General features: G+C 42.6%; 2 protein-coding genes across 11 annotated transcripts in view; one reads left to right on the forward strand and one right to left on the reverse strand.

Moving 5' to 3' along the window:
* The window catches only part of CMKLR2 (chemerin chemokine-like receptor 2), an 84,244-nt gene extending 73,721 nt beyond the window's left edge, over positions 1 to 10,523 (reverse strand). For both annotated transcript variants that reach the window (XM_082467268.1, XM_082467266.1), the window contains exons 1-2: positions 10,406 to 10,523; positions 5,034 to 5,488 (exon numbers count right to left, since the gene is read on the reverse strand). The gene's annotated coding sequence lies outside the window, so the exon portion shown is untranslated. The remainder of the gene's footprint in view (positions 1 to 5,033; positions 5,489 to 10,405) is intronic.
* Positions 10,524 to 10,628: 105 nt separating this feature from the next.
* The window catches only part of ZDBF2 (zinc finger DBF-type containing 2), a 31,400-nt gene continuing 24,478 nt past the window's right edge, over positions 10,629 to 17,550 (forward strand). The window contains exons 1-3 of one of the 9 annotated variants that reach the window (XM_082466871.1): positions 10,803 to 10,913; positions 16,200 to 16,253; positions 16,958 to 17,036. The gene's annotated coding sequence lies outside the window, so the exon portion shown is untranslated. The other 8 variants (XM_082466867.1, XM_082466869.1, XM_082466865.1 and 5 more) reach the window with 8 other exon arrangements.

Consider the following 17,550-nt stretch of genomic DNA (forward strand, 5'->3'; position numbering starts at 1 on the left):
TCAACTCTCACTAGGACGGTAGTCACTCCTCATCCCCTCAGACGACCTTTTCCAGAAACTGAGGAGTTCAATTCCCTATATAGCCCCAGGTGCTCTATCCTGGACCCTGGGTGCTCGCCAACCAGGACACGTATGTAGAGTTCCCCCGGGCAATGAGTCCCAGACACTTACCCCTGACCCCAGCTTTGTACAGGTATCACTGACAAATAGAAATTGAATATACTTAAAGTGTACAGCTCTATAATTTGATATACACATACATTGTGAAATGATTACCCAACCAAGCTAATTAACACGATCATCCCCTTGCATAGTTACCTGTGTTTGTGTATGTGTGCTGACAACACTTACAATCTACTCTTTTAGTAAATTTCAAGAACAAAATACAGGGACTTCCCTGGTGGCACAGTGGTTAAGAATCCACCTGCCAATGCAGGGGACACGGTTCAATCCCTGGTCCGGGAAGATCCCACATGCCACGGAGCAAAAAAGCCCGTGCGCCACAACTACTGAGCCTGCGCTCTACAGCCCATGTGCCACAACTACTGAGCCCGCGTGCCACAGCTACTGAAGCCCGTGCGCCTAGAGCCCGTGCTCCGCAACAAGAGAAGCCACCGCAATGAGAAGCCCGCGCACCGCAACGAAGAGCAGCCCCCATTCGCCGTAACTAGAGAAAGCCAGCGTGCAGCAACAAAGACCCAATGCAGCCAAAAATAAATAAAATAAACAAATTTAAAAAAAAGAACAAAATACAGTATTAACTATAGTCACCATGTTGTACTGTAGACCCTCAGAACATACTCATTTTTTTTTTTTTTGAGCAGACAATGGTTTATTGCAGGGTGAAGCAAAGAGACAGGCAGCTCGTGATCAAAAGGCCCGAACTCTCCAACGGTTTTCAGGGAAGAGTTTTTAAGGGCAAAATTTGGGGTGATGGCTGCAGGGTGCATGACCGGCTGGCTGGTGGTGAGGTAACAGTGGTGTGCCAGGAATCTCAGTCATCAGCCTTCTGGTTCCGACCAGTCTGGGGTCTCAGCATATAGTAACCATCCTCCACCTGGGTGGGGGGCTTAGTTCCTGCAGAACAACTCAAAGGTAAGTGTCAGATTGTTATGTCTATCCCTTGAGGAGGAATTAGGACTCTGTTTTATTGGTACACTTGTTTCTTGACTGCTTTTCCTTTGTTTTTGCATTCCTTCACTTCCCTAATTAGTAACCTCTTGAATCTACACTTTGAAAATCAGGGAAAGTCGAGGAGACTACAGCCTTTTTCTACAAACAGGGAACGGGGGACATAGAAAGGCTTTTGTACCCTGGAAAGCCCCACAGGGTCCTGCTCAGTTTCAGAATGCCTTAGTGTCACTCCAAAAGTCTGTGGCTCCCACTGGGTGGGTCCCCATCAGAGAAATAGCAGAATGAATACCTGTGTGCGTGAGTGTGCGCGCGCGCACACACACTCACTCACATACACGCACACACACACCCCGCTGCCCTCCACTGCTCCCAGGCTGAACTCGGTGTTTCACACTTAAACTGCCCTTTAAGCCTTGCTGGAGATCTTCTGCCCCTTTAAGAGAAGATCCATGGGGTAGGAAAAGACCAAAGAGCCAAAAGAATTACCATATTCCCTTTTTACCGTACTGCCCTCCTGCTGCTTCGTAATGGCTCTGTCTACCAGAGGCCAGAGCACTAGGATGGACATAGCCCCCCAAAGAATGAGAATGGGCTCACTCCTTGGTCAAAGAGAGCACAACTCTCCTTTTTTCAGCCCTGGAGGCTACAGAATTAAGCTTGGGATTCCTGATAAAGTTTGGCCCCTGCAGGGTTCCCCCAAGATCTCCAAGAGCCCTGAGCCCAAGTACAGGATTGGGCTGCCGGTGGCTAGGAAGTGAAGAGGAATTTTATGCTGCTGGCTCTAAACAGGGATTGCAAAATTTGCTGGACTGTGAGAGGCAACTTCCTTTGGGCGGTGGTTCACCAGTAGCCCACGGTCAGGCAGCACCCAGCACCTCAGTCCTGCTCAGATGCTGAGGTTCTCTGAGGTTCCTCTGGCCTCCCTGCCCCAGCCCTGCCAGACCATGATTTGTGACCACATTTCACCATGATTTCCCAGGTTTCACAGCATTTGCTCAGATCTCTGATGCTTGAAATGGCGTGTGACTACTCTCCGGGTCTCAGGGACCTAAAGGTCTGGGTTCCCACCTGGGACAAAGGGGCAAGAGTAGTAACAACTGGGGCTTCCCTGGTGGTGCAGTGGTTGAGAATCTGCCTGCCAGTGCAGGCGACACGGGTTTGAGCCCTGGCCTGGGAAGATCCCACATGCCGTGGAGGAATTGGGCCCGTGAGCCACAACTACTGAGCCTGAGCGTCTGGAGCTTGTGCTCCGCAGCAAGAGGGGCCGTGACAGTGAGAGGCCCGCGCACCACGATGAAGAGTGGCCCCTGCTCGCCGCAACTAGAGAAAGCCCTCGCACAGAACCGAAGACCCAACACAGCCAAAAATAAATAAATAAATAAACAAAGAAGCTTTCATTTAAAAAAACAAAACAAAACAGAAGAGTAGTAACAACTGCAAAGCCTCTCCAAAATGACCTTGGTAAATTTCATCCCTAGGGCCGCTCCTTAAAGCCTGTTGGGGACACCCTGTTTCTTTAAGACGAAGAAACTCAAAAGCCAACTGAATTCCAAAGGAGGCTCAAATGCCCCTTACTGTTTTGCAAATAGCTCTCTTAGCCCGAGGTGGGTCTGCCTGTGAGACTGGCTTCATCCTTCTCCTCTTTGAGTCCTGGGGGTCTAAGGAATTGAGTTTTGGGTCTCTGTGTGTGGGGGGGTCTGGTACCTGCAGCTTCACCCAAAAATCATTAGCTACCCCTTTGGGCAAAAAGAGCACAGCCTGCTGTTGAACCACGGTCTGCCAGTTGCCCGAGTCCTGCCAATTCCCCATGGTTCGCCAGGTGCCCGCGGTCCGCCAGGTGCCCGCGGTCCACGAGGCGCCCTGTCCGCGGTCCACCAGATGCCCACGGTCCACGAGGTGCCCACGGTCCACCAGATGCCCACGGTCCACGAGGTGCCCACGGTCCACCAGGTGCCCACGGTCCACCAGGTGCCCACGGTCCACGAGGCGCCCTGCCCACGGTCCACCAATTGCTTGAGGCCTGCTGAACTGTCATCCTGCAGCGTTGTAATTGCCACGCTGAATCTGCCCTCATCCCCTTAGCTTCCCAGCCCTTCTTTGCTTCTCTGCACACACCTCCCCGTGACTCACTATTAGTGCACGTTCGTGTGACGGATGCAGAGTGAGGCCAAACAAACCGAAATGTCAGAGTTTGGAGCAGAGAAAGGTTTATTCCAGGGCCATGCAAGGAGACAGAGTTGTACCCTTTGACCAACATCTCCCCATTTCTCCCACCCTCAGCCTCTGGCAACCACTGTTCTACTCTCTGCTCCTATGAACTAGACTTTTTTAGATTCCACGGAAAAGTAAGATCACACAGTGTTTGTCTTTCTGTGTCTGGCTTATTTCCGTAGCATAATGTCCTTCAGGTTCATCCACGTTGTAGCAAATAACAGTATTTACTTTTTTTTAAACCCTGAATAATATTCTATTGTATATATCTATACACCACATTTTGCTTATCCATTCATCCATCGATGGACACTTAGGTTGTTTCCATATCTTGGCTACTGTAAATAATGCTGCCATGAACACTGGAGTGCAGATCTGACTTTGTGAGATGTCATTTCCTCTGGATATACACCCAGAAGTGGGATTGCTGGATCATATGGTAGTTCTATTTTTTATTTTTTATGGAAACTCCATTGTGTTTTCTAGAATGGTTGTACCAACTCACACTCAATTTTTTTTTGAAGGGTTTAAGAACTTCTCCACTTCCCATTAGAGAAGTCCCCGTACTACTGCTATGTTCCTGAATAAGACATGTCTTGCCACTTAAACAATTTTAGGCTGGGAAATCACACTACTAACAGCCGACAAAAAACAACGCAATGCAGTAGCCATCAAGCAGCAAGCTAGCCAAGCACCAGCGGTGCCCTTTAGGCAGTGGTTGCTGCCGTTGGGTCCCATTGATGCGCCAAGCAGTCCAAGGACCTACCATCTCCGTCAGGTGAAAGCACTCTGCCATGCAGTGCCAGTTGTTCTAAAAACCTACCCTGGATTTGTTTTCAGCATAAATAGTAAGACACACACACAGCGAAAATAATTGTGATGACGGAAGAAGTTCTGTACTAATTTCACAGTCCCCTAGAAACAGGAGGGCCACCAGGGGAGACAGTCTGCACCATCAGCAGGAAGAGAGAGGAGAACTGGGGGCAGGGTCCTTTCTGGAGGTTTTCTCCGGAGGGAATGGGCAAGATAAACAAGAGCAGGAACTATGAATGGAGAGTTTGAACAGTTACTAGGAACCCTGGGCCATAAGGTTGGTCTCCAGTAGTCTCACACCTGGCCCTGCAGCGATTAGGGCAGGGGATAGAGTCCTGGACTGCAGAGGTCTGATAAAAGGATCCGCCTGGGTAGGGGGTATGGACTCTGAATTGGTTAGCTTGCATATCAAAGTTTTGCTGGCAGGCAAGTTGCTTGTTATCTCTTGGATGTAGTTAATCCTGGAGAGTGGGTTCCCAGTGTCCACAGGCTCCAAATGCCAGAGCATTAGGAGTACATTAAATAAGATAGTACAGTTAATACCATTGACCCTGTGGCACTCGAGCGTTTCTTAGAGGCTTTGGCGGTAAGGATGATACCTTAGTCATAGTAGATATGAAAAATGAACAAGTTCTAGAAACCTGCTGTGCAACACTGTGCCTACAGATAAAAATGCGGTATTGTATACCTGACTATCGGTTAAGAGGGTAGATCTCATTAAATGTTCTTACCACAATAAAATGAAGTATAATAAAATAAATATAACAGTAGGGAACTACATTATTACAGTATTTTAAGAGGCAAACAAGCAGGAAATGGATCACTAACATACCTATCAGTAAAATTAGCAAAAGTTTGAAAGGTTTGTTACTTACAGTTTACCAGGCAGGGTAGAATATAGCAGGATCCCGGGGGAAGCAAGCTGCTAGCTCTGGAACGCAGACATCCCGTGGGTGATATTGCTGTAAATGATCCCGGAGACGTTTAGGGGAGGAGTAGGGGAGGCTGCTGTAAGTGTGGAGTGGCACAGCTGGGTTGAGTCCAAGGGGTAATTCTGCATAAGAGCTTGAGGAGGATGCTGAGTCCTCTTTAGCAGTGAACTCCTGGGCTGGGGTGATGCCATCTGCTGCAAGGTCCTTTCCGACAGTGAGCCAAAATCCTTTTTGAAAGGTGGTAAATCCTCTGTACCCTGGTTCATCTGTTTTGATGCTGGAAAGCCCCACGCAGGGCTGCCAGGCAGCGGATATTCTCTCCGCTCTCAGGTCCCTGGTGGTCTGGACGAGTTGTTCTGGCAGGCTCAGGTTCAGGTGGGGAAGCAGCCCCTCAGTTTCTGAAAAACAACAGCAAGGACAACAATGACCACCACCACCACCACCACCGACAAAATGACTCTAGTTCTGACTCCAGTTTGTTACTCACTCTATGGTCATGTACAAGAGATTCTGAGGTCCATTTAGGAGCAAATACCCATAGGTGGTGTTTCCAAGGATGCCAAAGTTTTCATCCCTACACCTTCTTCTCCAAAAGCCTCTTGAGTCAGGTTCCTGCTCCAGAGTCCATCATCACAACTCTATTTCTCCACTGTCTAATTTATTTTAGTTTAAATTTTAATTTAGCTAATATTTTAAATAGAAAAAAATTCAGAAAACTCATAAACCATAACATAATAAGCACCAGTGAAAAATTTCACTCTCTTCACCGTCATCTTTCCCATTTCTCACAACCTCAGCTCTGCCATAAATGATTTTATTCATTTCCTGAGTTTCATTGTGAAAATACAATTACTGTATATATTTATATTCCTAGTTCTCCTTCTCTAACACAAAATTATTATACTTTGCTTTTTTCTCTTAATATATTCTGGAGCTCTTTCCAAATAATATTCAAATGTCATCAGTGAATTTTTAAAAAATAGGGTCTATGGAATTCACATCAGCCTCTAAATTCTTCCTTATAGCAACTGTATTCCAATGGAATACTTCTAATATTGTTGCAAGTCAACCAGTGAAAACATCTGGGAGCTTAAATAGAGGAAAAGGCTCACGAATATAGTTCTCATATTGATGACTTCATCATACAGAAAGGCAATAGGAATTATTGTTTTTTTTAAAGTTAAAACTCCAGAGAACATAAGTTTTGCAATGATTTTTGAGTTAAAGAAAGGAACAAGGGGACTTCCCTGGTGGCGCAGTGGTTAAGAATCCGCCTGCCAGTGCAGGGGACACGGGTTTGATCCCTGGTCCGGGAAGATCCCACACGCCACAGAGCAGCTAAGCCCATGCACCACAACTACTAAGCCCGCGTTCTACAGCCCTCGAGCCACAACTACTGAGCCCAAGTGCCGCAACTACTGAAGCCCGCATGCCTAGAGCCCGTGCTCCGCAACAAGAGAAGCCACTGCAAAGAGAAGCCCGCGCACCGCAGCGAAGAGTAGCTCCCACTCGCCACAACTACAGAAAGCCCGCATGCAGCAATGAAGACCCAACACAGCCAAAATAAATAAATTCATTAAAAAAAAAAGAAAGGAACAAGTGTTAAGTTTAACTGAAGGAAGAATAGGGTGGGAAGACTAGAACAGAGATGTTAAATCTCACTGTGCATAATTTTAAATTGATCTGGGGGAAAATGTTATGATATTAGAAGTGTAGCCGCTTGCCCTGGTGCCATGCCTTTGCCTACATCCACTCCTGACAAGCAGAAGCAACCAGTAAAAATGTTTTTGGTCTTTAGTTCTGGTGGATCGTCTGTATGTTTAGTTAGAAATAGGCTTATATTGCTATTTAGTGATTTGCCACCTTTAGACATTATGCAGTTGACTCGAACAAGGCTGTGGTTGGGGCACTGTCTCCCCCTGTGCTCTCCTCCCCGTATTTATACTGCCATTCGCCTAGGTCCGCCATATACCTCTGCAACTTTTAGTTATATACTTTAACTTTCATTCCCTTTCACGAACCTCTTGTTCCAACAATCAGAAAGATGAAGACATTAGCACTACTATCCTTTCCTCATCCTTCTTTCTTCTTTTAGATGAAATTTTTGTCAAGGATGGGAAATATCTTACAGGAAAGAATCAAGAACAAGATAAAATGAATGGAGGTATTTTGTGACCATTCTCATTAATTTTTAAATTGTGACTTGAATGGGGCATGTGAGTGAATTCTTTTCCCTTAAAGATGACATTATACCCTTTAAAGAGGTAAAATGCCAAGCTAATGGATAAAAGCTTCACAATGATCTGACTTGTGAATAGGTAGATAGGCACAATAACAGAACTTGGGGGAAACATAATCCAAACTCTAAACCTATGGAATCTAAATTCTTTTATGACTCAGGAATGAGATCTAGGTTTTCCCTATAGCCTTCTTCCTTAAGACATTAGCCTAATGTTAGCTTACACAGCTCACAAAATACAGGTATTATTGGAATGATTTCTGCACGTAAAAGAGAAGCTTTTATTCTTCCTTTGAAGAAAGAAGAATATGAAATAACATATACATAGGATCATTTTTCTCCCTGAGGAGGGAACGGGATACATACAACCCCAACCTTGATTCCCAGGGTCCTTTAAATAAATATTTGCTGAATGTATGGGTTTAGATCTGTAGTGGATTAATAAAGGATTGGGGGGAAATTACAACTTTTAGAGCTTCATCTTAAAGATAATTAAACTCCGTCGAAAATGCACCCATTGCCACTTCACAGAAATCTGGTCTGGAAGGACTGCTAATCCGATGCAGGATGGCACTTCCTCTAATTTTACATGATAGTATCATGTTGGAAAAAAGTGCAGCCAACCAAACTAAAATGCAATGGTTTCCTGTAACTTAGTATTTTTATTTCATACTTAGTGAAAGAACACTTTCAGACTTAGATACAGACTATTATGTATCAATCTTGTGCGTGCATAAAAAAGGGAGATATAAGTAAAATTGGTTATGGTGTTCCCCAAATTTCTTCACTTTCCAACTTTTCTAAATCACTTTTTGAATCAGTTGTTGATGGCTGTGGTTTTCCATACAGTACTGTCTTTTGTGCCACCAAAAGTGTTGGTGGTGCACCAAGCCTTCAAAAAGTGCTCCACTGGGGGCTTCCCTGGTGGTGCAGTGGTTGAGAATCTGCCTGCCAATGCAGGGGACACGGGTTTGAGCCCTGGTCTCGGAAGATCCTACATGCCGCGGAGCAACTGGGCCCGTGAGCCACAATTACTGAGCCTGAGCATCTGGAGCCTGTGCTCCGCAACAAGAGAGCCTGTGCTCCGCAACAAGAGAGGCCGTGATAGTGAGAGGCCGTGATAGTGAGAGGCCGCGCACCGCGATGAAGAGTGGCCCCCGCTCGCCACAAGTAGAGAAAGCCCTTGCACAGAAACAAAGACCCAACACAGCCATAAATAAAAAATAAATAAAAATAAAAAAAGTGCTCCACTATCAAATCTGGGATTTTTTCCAAGCTGCAGATCCTATTCCTCAAGTTTTGATGCCAGCACTTTCTTGATCTATCCTGAAGAGTTCAATGGATGGTTTTCAGGTAACACCCAGGACTCATTTTCCTTTTTCAATGATTTTTTTGGACTAAAACTTAAGAGCAGTTGTAACTGACTAAACGTACCATCAGGAATAATAACTATGTAATTTCACTTTTTTTGGGGGGGGGATGTTAGGCTTACTATTTAACTGTTCAGATATAGGTTTCCAAAGTGCATTAAGAACTGATGTACTTGGTGAGTAATTCAGGGCTCCCACGGTTTAACAGCTTGTAGCCAGTGCCATATCTCTCTTTTGTAAGTGCCAAAATCTCTTTTTGGTCTTGGGAAAATCTTCCCTCTTTTTCTAAGAAAAACTCCCTTTAAGTCTGAGAGACTCCTATGTCTCTCCCTCCTCTTAATTCCTCCTCCTGTTAATTCCCTCCTCTTAGGGTTGTGGGCTTTATTATATTAAAAAATGCACTTAACTCAGTTGAAATAAAGACAATGTGAACAGCTACATTCAAGTTTCTATGTGTGGAGGGAAGGACAACTAGGTTAATATAATAGCCACCTGGCCAATAATATTGAGACCAGTTTGTAAAATGCACCCCGATTTCAGAGATGTTAAAGAGTGAAAAATGTGTGTCTTAGCATCTGTGAAATACATCATGTCATGGTGGCTGGGTTAACGGGTGATGGGTTTTCTTTGATCAGTTCCAAGTCTGGGATTTGGAAAGGGCTTGCCTTAAAAGAAATCAGTACTTTTGGTGTGTTTAAAAAATCTAAAGGGGTTGACGAACGAACAGTGGCAATAGCCCTCGTTTAAAGTGGGGGAGAAAGTTGTAACAGGGGGAAAGATGTAGTGGGGGAGGCAGGAGCTGAGAATTACATAAAGAATGGAAACTACGGATGCCAAAGCAATGGTTAGGTTTAAAAAAGGGGAGGGGGACAATGTCACAAGCTCACCAAAAAAGCATAATGATAGTTATGGCAAAGAGCAAAGTCGCTCATGTTGAGATTATTTTTACGTAAGACATAAGCTCTCCAACTGGAGGCCCTCTCCATTTTAAGTATGATAATTTTCCTTATGACAGATTATTATGATATATTAAGTACTGTGATTGATTTAGGTTTGTATCCATTATACACAAAAATGTTTTTGCACACCACTATATTTGTAGTGAGTGGTACAGAATATAATTAAATGACAGTAGATTCTGGTCAATATTCGGAACCCTTTCACATGCAATGCAGGTCTCTGAATACCTAACTTCTTTAAACCTCACTTTTCTCATTTGTCCAAGGGGGTCATAATAGCATTTCGTCCTAAGATCCTATAAAGGGTTGCCCTGAGTATGAATTGCAAGAATACACACGTAAACCTTCAACACGGTGCCTAGCACAAAGTAAGCGCTCATTAAACAGCAGCTTTTGTTAGGTGCACCTCGTGCGGGAAACACACGAAAACAGCGCGAACGACTAGCTCTCTTAGCTCCATTTTCTACAGTTCCTATGTGGCTTTGAATTGGCAAGCAATTTCTATTTGGTCCCTCAAAGGCTAAAACCTTGATGTCTATCCTGCGCTATGAGTCTAGTCATTTGGGTTGGAACACGTTTGATTTCACAAGCTCCGGACTCGGGCCCTGACCCTGGAGGAAGTGTTTCCTTTCAAGATGTGGGGAGGGGACAGTGCGGCGGGAGGAAGGGTACTCCAACCACCAGGGGCGGGGGCGGGCAGGGGGCGGTCCCGTGGCTCCTGCGTCAGAGGGGCCCCTGTTTTCGCACCTTCGTTGACGTCAAACCTTAATGAGGGCTGCAACGCTACATTCCCCGTGGATGTCTACGTGGGCTGAGTCGTGACTCGGGCCCCGGGTCCTGCGAGTGACGCTCTCGCTCTGCTTATCCTCCCGCACTGGCGGGAGAGACGGTGGCTCCAATTTCTGGCTCCGCGGGCGGCGGGCGGCGGGCGGCGGGCGGCTCTCTGGACAGCCCGGGAGTCTGGGCGTCGTGGTGGATCCGGAATAGGAAGGGAGCGTACTCCCTGGGTCCTTGGCCTCCACCCAGGCCGGGAAGGAATCAGGGAGGCCTCCACCGAGGTGAGAACGGCCGCAGGGCGGAGTGGGGGCGGGGCGAGCGCGGGAGGGGCGGGGCCGGGCGGCGCGCAGCAGGGGAGACGATCGCGGGCTCCGAGAGTGCGGCCGGGGGTGGGGCCTGCTCGTCTCGCTCGCGGGGTGGCTTCTTCTTCCAGACGGACGCGTAGACTGCTCGCCCGGCTCCAGCGCCCGCTTCGCAGGTCCTTGGCTTCCCCTCACCCTGAGTCCCTTTCTGCCCCTCCTGCGTGAGCGGGGCCGGCGTCTCCGGGCCGGAATCGAGGTGGCTGGGGCGTGGGTGGAGGTGGCGCGCAGGCTGCTTTGCCCGTCTGTCGGGGGCCCCAGGTCGGAGGGTCTCGCGGACTAGGCCTTGGGCTGGGGCTGGGGAGGAGGCGGCCTGCGGAGGTCGGATTTAGGGCTTTGTACCCGCGGGAAGTGCAGGGGCACCTACGGGGCCGAGATCCGGAGCCACCTGTCCACAAATCCCTTTCCCCCAGTGCCCTGCGTTGTGTCCAGCTGTCCCCAAATCTAGCCTTTACCGGCCTCTGGCGATCAGAATTTATTTTGGAAACGTTAGATTTTTGTGTTAACAATCATTTTACTATTGTCGTGCAACAGTTGTGTAAATCTGGTCAAATTACGCCGTTGTTATCACGTGCTCCTAAGGCCCTTTCCAGTTCCTAACATTTTCCGGCGCGATGAATTTGGCAGCGCTTGGAAGAGATACTGACTCTCACGGAACTAAAACGTTTTTTACCCCTTCAAATTGAATTTTGTTTACCTTTGTTTTTGTTTTTTACAGCAATTATGTACTATCGGGGGGAAAAATCGCTGAAAAAGCTATAGCAATCTCATCCTCAAGAGAGAGTCACTATTAACAATTTGGGATACATAAACAGATATTCGTGTTACATAAATGGGGTGCTAATGTGATCTACTGTTTAGTAAATGAAGGACTTTTTCTATATCAATGCATAAACATCTTTCCACTGCCTTCTCAACTTGTACTGATTTGGACCCAAAGCCTGTAAAGCAAGAATTTTCTTCTCCCTGAACCTTGACCAGTGGCCAACCTTAGCAAAGAAACTCCTAAAAGATTTAATAAAATATCACTGCAGTGGCCAAGATGTTGGATAGAAATAAGCTGAATTCAGGGTAACAATCATTTTCTATGAAGTATTGTTTGCTCTGCTTAATAATTTGAGGCAATGTTTTTTTTTTAAATTGCAGTTTTCAAACCATTAGTGAATTGTGAAATTAATGTAGTGAATCATAACCACTAGTTTCATAAGCCGAAATAAGATAACACAGAAAATACTAGAATGCATTACCTGTAATGAAGATATTGTTTTGTGAAACTTTTAAAGTTTGCGTGTGTGTGTGGTGTGTGCATGTGTGTCTACATATGCTGGGTTGTGATATAAAATGTACTGCTTCCCGTGTGCCATGCTAATCAAATTTGAAAGTCACTAACCCAAGGTACTGTCAGCACTCATCTCAGAAAGGGAGGGGAAAAAAAAAAAGAATGGGAGTGATGATGCAATTAAGTTTAACAATAATTCTACTTTTTTCTTTGGAACATTTGACAGTGTTTATTGTAGCAAATTAGATCTTAATTATTTGTTTTCACCTAATATTAAAACAATCAATTAGCATTCCTGAAAATACAGAGAGAAAGCCTTTTAAAGAAGTTCAGAGGTTAAGAGCATAAACTGCTCAGATTGACCTAGGGTCAAATCCCAGCTACACTGGTTATTTGTGTGTGACCTGGAACATGATAGTGCTTCTCTCTGAACTTCAGTTTCTTGATTTGTAAAGTGGGAGTTACCGGAACACCAACCTTATAAGGCTGTTTGATATTCAGATGAGATAATGCATGTGAAACTGTTGATTTAGTGCCTGCGCAGTTTAAGTACTCACTACAAGTTAGCTATTAAGACTGAATGGAGGTATCCAGGATAATTCTTGTCACCAGAGGTAAACCCATAGAAGGTGGATAATCCAAAAGAGTGGGAAATTGAAAATTAGTTAATAATGTTATAAGGAAAGGGACACTGAATTAAGATGGTCTTTTTATGTCATTTAGCCATTGTTTTGTGACTGCTCCCCAATTGTTTTTCTATTGCTAGAAAAGTAATTTAGATTATCTTATTCAATAGACCAAATGCCCTTCTATTGTCTTTACTTATTTATTATTGAGCTGATGTCTCTATTGTCAAGCAATTGAAAAATATTTCCCACAGGGATTCTGCGTTTTGTTAGCTCTTATTCAGTACCACTGTCAGCTTGAGAAACTCACACACTTATAATTCAAGGCACTTCAAAAATGTGTTTATTTATCTCTGCAGTAGGTACAGATCTCAGGTATGCAAGAAACAGTCCTAAAAAAAAAAGCACTTTATTTCTATTTGAGACAGTTCTGCTGAAGTTATCTCAGGCATTTCAAAGATCTCTCTTCACTGCCCCAGATTGGTTTTGCAGTTTTAAATGTTACATAAACCAATGAAATAAGAGTGTAAGCATTGTCATTTTTTATAGCACTTTATTTTTATGAAAAATATAAATCAAATGCTTTGGCCTCAAAAAAAGGCTGTTGCAAAAGCACTTAATTGGGTATCACAACTGTAAAAGGTTGGGGGAAATCTTAAACATTAATTGTAATACTTCTCTCAGTTTTGAAAATGTCTTTAAGTTCTTATTCTGTTTTAGAGGAACCAAAATGGAAATGTTACCGAACCGAACTTGGGTCTGCTCGCCCGCTGCACAGCAAAGCCAATCTACTGACACCGGGTTGTGGTGAAGGAAAGTACAGCGTTTATTTGCAGGGTGCCAAGCAAGGAAAACAGGCAGCTCGTGTTCAAAAGACCCGAACTCCCCGATGGCTTTCAGGGAAGGGTTTTTTAAGGCCAACATTTGGGGCGAGGGTTGCAGCTCGTGGACTTTCTTCTGATTGGTTGGTGGTGAGGTAACAGGGTGATTTTTTGGGATTCTTAATCATTAACCTTTTGGTTCCAACCAGTCTGGGGTCTGCCTTCTTGTTAGCATGTAGTCACCATCCTCCACTGGGTGGGGGGGTGGTCTTAGTTTCTGCAGAAAAACTCAAAGATATGCTTCAGATTGTTATGTATATCCCTTGAGGAGGAACTAGGACTCTGTTTTACCACTGAAATATTGTTTAAGCTATCATTACTTTTCTTGCCTAACTGCTTTTCCTTTGTTTCTGCATTCCCTCACTTCCCTAATTCGTAACTGTTTGAGTCTGCTTTTTGGAACCAGGGAAGGCCTAGGAGACTAAAGCCTTTTTCTACAAACAAGAAATGGGGGACATGGAGGGGCTTTTGTACCTGGGAGGGCCCCACAGGGTCCTGCTTGGTCTCAGTCCCCCCTTTTCTTTGATACTTCTCAATCCTAAAGGGAGCAGGGGTGGGACAAGAAAGGGAATAAAGTTTTGGATAGAGAGGTTAATCATAAACTCATCAGGGGAACTTGGTCTTAGGGGTACTTGGTTTCAGAAACTCCTTGAGGGTAAATCATGATGTGTTTATGAAAATATGAAAAAAATAAGACTTGGAACTCCAGCTGTCCTATCCACAAAAAGCCCTCAATGAAACAAAAAAGTCTATCTTGACCTTATATCAAACATGTATTCATTTGTATGTTTTAAGTTAGATAAAATATTAAGGTTATGTGTGTATGTATTTTAAAAATCATCTTATTGGCCAATTTTTAAAAAGTTAACTCACCAACTACTGGGTCTTATCAGATAAGAGGGCTTTTATCTTACACTGATAAAATGAAATAGTATGCAATAGTATGCAATCTTTAAACATTCTGTTTGGAATTATATATAATGTCATATAGAGGTGCTCATCATATATGGTTAAATGAAAGAGGAGACTATAGAATAGAATGGGTAGTACCATTCCATTTTTGTAAAAAACATGTTTAGAACAAAGAAGAATATATGGCAAATGTAAATGGTGGGTAGTGGAATTACAGCTGATTTTATGCTCTTTATTTCTTAATTTTTATAATTGTACTATAATTTTGTTTTACTTTCATAATAAAAATTAATAAATTAATAAATATCATAAAACTAATAAAAGTCATTTCTTAAAGAAAAAAATTAATGTGTGTTTTCCTAATTTATACGTATAAATAAGACTAAGTCTTTGCTCTAAGGGATACTGACTCTTTGAACTTGGATGTTTTGGGTATTAACTAATTCTCCAATATTCTAGGAAATCGTGCTGAATAGTTTAATAGTTATATTCCTTATCCTATGAAAAGCATCTTTGAGTAGGAAAGAACTGTTGTTCCAGAATTTTCTTAAAGCACTCCTTGAGTACACTGCTTTCCAAAAAATTTATACACTGCCTGAAGATATGGTCTAAATCTTTAGTCTGCTTTTAAATCCTATCATGTTAAAACTCAGTCTACTTTTCTTGCTTTAGTGCCCCTTAAATTCTTAAATGAAAACTTAGCTCCAGATGAATTTGTCAACTCACTATCTCCAAAAGTATCTCGTGCTTTCTTGCTTTTATACTTTGCTTCTTTGTTACTTGGAATAGCTTTTCCTGACAGTTGTGTAAACAAATTCTACCCAGTTTCCAATGTCCAGTTAAAAAAACCATATCCACTGTGACATCCCTGGTTCCTCCAGCTAAAACTGAATTTTGCAGCTAAACCTATTTGTACTTATTATTTGTGCCTAGGCATTTCTCAGATACCACCTGATATTTTTGCATTTATTTCCCAATTCCATCTAAACTTCTTGAGAGCAAGAAAGCTTGTCTTGTATTTCTCTCTATCCCTTGATGCTCCTAGCATAGAACAGGGTAGGTGCTAAATGTTTATTCCTTGATCATACAGTGGTGTCAAGTGTTGAGTCCAAGTGCTGGAATTTCTTGTTAACCAGTGATCCTGGGTAGGGGGGTTAACACTTTGCCCAGGACAATGTGGAGGAATAAAAAATGGATAATTTGGTTTAATTGTCGATTGATATAGATAGGTGATAAGGAATTGACATTATTTTTTATTAAAACTAACACAAAAACTGAGAGTTGTGTAGTTAGTTCAGGACCCAAACTTAAGTTTCACGTAAATATTTCTTTGAAAAGTTTCTCATGAAGCTCACTTTGGGTTTGATGGCCTCTTTGTTCTTAACCCTACCAGAGGCACAGCTGTGCCTTGCGTTCTTACAGCTACTGTTCCCAGAACCCAGAGATCTGAAGTATTTGACGGTGGGTTATATGCACCATCAGAGTTACTCTGTTCCAGAACATCTTAGGAGGTCATGTGGGATTCAGTGCGTCATAGTATGTAAAGTGCTTTGTGTTCAAAAGTTAGTAGTTTTTCTCCTATTACTGGAAACATAGTCGTGTCACTCTTCAAACTTAAATTGTGACTTGAGGGTATTTAATTTGGTTAATGGTAGACACTCATAGGGCTTATCATTTTTTGTTAAACAGTTTTATTTTAATTTATAGATGTTTGCCAGGACTAAATATAGCTGATGAAATATCTGACCTTTTCTGCTCAAGGTAAATGATTTGTTACTTTATAAAAATACCAGGTACCAATAGAATTCGGAGTTTGTATAAAAAGACCCATTTGGTCATGTAAAGTAATGTAATCCCGGGCCCCAAAGAAATGATCCCTTTAAGAATTTTGTTAGTACATGAAAAATGACGTATTATTGGTTCAACCTATATCAGAATCACCTTGGAACATTTTAAATATGTGTAATATGCATGTGCCTGGCTTCCCACCAGGGGATTTTGATTCCATAAGTTTTTGGGGTTCTAGCATGTGAATTTTTCCAAATGCCAACAGGTGCTTTTGGTTTATTGTAGCTCTGTTTCATTGTGGCATGGCACTAGAGATGATGAAATGGCAGGTAATAATGCCATGGGAGTTAAAGTCCATAAGGGTTAAAGATCAAAAAATATTTAAAGTATTTAAATTTTGTGTGCGTGTGTGTGTGATGTTAGACTCATACTTTCATTTTGCCTTTTATCCAATGAATGTTTTAATTATATTTTAAATAAAGCACTAAAAAGTTTATTTAATGATTTTCAGAGTTCAGGTTTAAACTCTAGAGTTCTCTCAGCCTGAAAATTGCCACATCTATGAATACAACTTAAACTTTCTTTCATTTTGTTGCTTCAGGTTAATAAGTGACGTAAATTAATGGAAAAAAGACCAAATTTTAAATAAATAATTTCTTATATATTCTTTATTTCAGAAGCTGGTTTAATTGATTTATTTTCCCTATAAGTGAGAAGTCAGAAACTATCAAAGTTTCTCATAATAAAAAGTAATGGGTAAGTGAATGTTATGAAAGCATTTTGATTTAATGAAGTTTTTCTATTCTTATTGGTTTTAAGGCTGTGGTTTCAATTTTTGAACATTGATTTTAATGAATAAACTTTTTCTGTTGCAGGATAATCTTATCAGAAACACTCATAACATTATAGGATCATTCTCTTTATTTTTTTCGACAGATAAGAGTGTTTAAAATAATTAGAATTAAAACCTTGATGAAATTATCTCTTAAAATCCTATTTTCACTTTCACAAAACAGCAAAAAAACTCACTGTATTTAATTTATTACTTAAATTTGTTATATTTTGTGTAAGTGAATAAATTGTGTGTGTATCATAATTACTCGGGAAATTAAAAAAATTCTGAATTCTAGGCTCTATTCTCAGATTTACTAAATCAGAATTTTGGGGTATGATTTTTATATTCAGCCTGGTTTGGAAACCAGTATGTAATGCAGTATGTAATGATGAAGGATTATAGTTTTGGGGAGGAGGGTAGAAACTTGGAAACTAT

This window comes from Balaenoptera physalus (assembly GCF_965194825.1).
Source record: "Balaenoptera physalus genome assembly, chromosome: 6".
NCBI lineage: Eukaryota > Metazoa > Chordata > Mammalia > Artiodactyla > Balaenopteridae > Balaenoptera > Balaenoptera physalus.